We start from the raw sequence: 2,901 nt of genomic DNA, 5'->3' as shown, positions 1-2,901 counted from the left end.
TGGCCTAATGACCCATTTATCTTGGATCCACCCATTTAGCTATTTGACCCATTTAACTTAAAGTACCCATTTAGCTATTTGACCCATTTAACTTAAAGGACTCAAGACCCATTTTCTATAAATAAGACAAAGGGGGGGGGGGAGAAGCATTCATGTTCATTTCTTCTCCCATCTAACCTAAATCGTGGAGGAGAGAAAGAGGAGAGAAAGGAGAAAGAAGAAAGAAGAAAGAAGGAAAGAAGAAAGAAGGAAGGAGAAAAGGAGAAGGAGGAATGGAAAAGCTTGGTTGAAGGCTTGGAACCTCACCTTGTGGAGCCCTCTACGTGGAGCTTTTCTACATTGGGGAAGGTAAGCCATTGAAACCCACATCTCTTCATCTATTTTGAGTTTTGAGGTTTGGAAAATGGGAGAGATTCGACCTAGGGTTCTCTTGGAACCCAAGGAATCGATGGAACCTCTAAACCTAGACTATGGTGGAGTTATTTCACTCCATTACAACCTCTAAGCCTAAGCAATCTCTTTCCATTTGAGAAATTTAAGGTTTCTACCCTATTATGTCCTAATTTAGGTTCTCTTTGTTTTTCCTCTTAAATCCATGGGATTACATGGACCTAATGAGGTCTTAGAACCCTAATGGACCTAGGAGGAAGCTTTCTTGAAGCCTCCCTACCTTTAAACCCCTTGGAAAATGAATCCCTAGCAAGAAACCCTTCAATTTTTGATTCTGCAGGTATGTGGTTTTACATGTGGTTTCAGACCTGAGAAACCACACCTGCAACCACCCTTGGCAGAGACCTTCCTAAGCCCCTGGTTAGCTAGGATTTACATGTGGTTTTAGACCTGCAAGAAACCACCCTGAAATTACCTTCCCGAGAAGGCCCCTGTGAAGCTCGGATTTACACTCGGTTTCAGTTTTCTGAAACCACATCTGCAACCGACCTTGACTAAAACTGTCCTGAACCCCTGGTTTCCTAGGATTTACACTCGGTTTCAGTTTTCTGAAACCACATCTGCAACCGACCTTGACTAAAACTGTCCTGAACCCCTGGTTTCCTAGGATTTGCATGTGGTTGCAGAATTTGGGCATGAAACCACTCCTGCAACCACTTTGTTTCTAAAACCTTATACTTAAGTGATTATGGAAGACCTTTTGGGGATCCTTTCCCTTCGCTCGTTTAACCTTATTTCACTTTTTGTTTAGGTTAATATATTCATCTTGTGGCTTATTGCTTGATCGAGGCGACAACTGATAATCTTGGTGCTTGGCGTATACGTTGTGAGTGGGTTTGGTTGTTTGGGCTTGATATTATTATTGCATTTTATATTATGTCATCATTATAAATTATTAAGCATGCTTGTGCATATTGCATATTTTATATATGAATGTTATGATGTAAATTGGAGATGCTTTACTTTGATGGGTCTCGGTGCTTAGGTGGGTGCTGTCTTGAACCCCGGATAATATATATAATTATGAAGAAATTATGTTGAATGTCATGTTGAATCGTATGCGCCGTGCCGTGCTGGTAACCGGGCACTAAACCAGATGAAAAGTTGATGCGCCCGGATTACCTCTCGGGACGATAGGACTTGCATGTAGCTGTGGCTAGGATTTTACACCCTTATGCTACGACCCTTACCAACGGGGTTTAGGTGTTGGGTAATCGACACCGGATTCTCGTGGAGGTGGGAGAGGCCGATCATGGTAGTATTGGTTATCGAGTCCGCCACCGAGTGGTCTTGGAGGCTTCGATCGGCGTAGGTCCCACGTGACAATTGAGGTTTCATTGTGGCGATAAGTTAAGTGACCCACAGTGTCTCCCGAGTTGTCACAGTAGCATATACCTCTGACTTAGTTGTGATGTTAGGTGGAAAATTTACTTAACATATGCATGCATCATTGGACTATGTGAATTGTGTGTTTGTGCATCCCCATCCCCTCACTGGCTCAGTGGAGAGCTAACCCCCTCGTGTACACAATTTTTAGATTATGATGCGGGTACGGAGGAGCCTAAGTTGTGTTAGAGGAACATGGCAACGGGTGCCCTTGTGACGATTGCGCCTACGGGCCTTGAGAATTCTTGGGACTTGTTCCCCTTTTGTTTATTTTAGAGCGTAGGCCCATGTAAAAATATTTACTGTTATACCCTTGTTAATCATTATTAGATGGTAATGAAAAATGGATTAACTACAGTATTTATCATCTAGGCTTTGATCATCTTGTAACTATTGATTTTATACGCTTCCGCAAAACTACTGATCATTTGGAATGTAATATTTCCCTTTCCGCACTCTGATATTATATTGTTTTAATATTAGTTATGACTGTGCGTTGGGACACTGTGTCAGTGATCCTGGCAGCTTAGTAGGATGACAAGCGTTGTCCTAGTCACCCCTTATAATGTATTTTATCCCTTGTTGGGATGGGGGTGTGACAGTATTATTCATGGTTCAAGTACTTTATAATTATGTGAACTAATTATAAATTTATAATACTATTTTAGTGTCTGTATTGTATTAGTGCGTACGTTAGTAAACTTGGGTCAATAACCACAAGTACTATTTTCAGTGATTTTTTGGTGTGTTTAAAATGTGAAAAATAGGTAACCTACAAAAAATTAGACCTAAAAAACTTTATTTTGGGGTCGAAACCTTGGTTTCCCCATCAATGGTAAAAATTCCCAGGTTCTGACTGAGATATGGCCGAAATCGAGACGAACTCGATTTCTGGCTGATCGATCGAAACCTTTGTCGAAACCAGAGTTTTAGAACCTTGATAAAAACTCATTGGTTTCTAATCGATTCGGTTTCGGACTAGGTTTTGACACCCCCCAGTGGCAGTACCGGGGCTCCCTCCGGTACTCCCTCGTTAGACACGTGGCATGAACGTTGCTCTGAACG

This window comes from Telopea speciosissima, chromosome 10 (assembly GCF_018873765.1).
Source record: "Telopea speciosissima isolate NSW1024214 ecotype Mountain lineage chromosome 10, Tspe_v1, whole genome shotgun sequence".
NCBI lineage: Eukaryota > Viridiplantae > Streptophyta > Magnoliopsida > Proteales > Proteaceae > Telopea > Telopea speciosissima.
Note: the sequence above shows the minus strand (reverse complement) of the source record.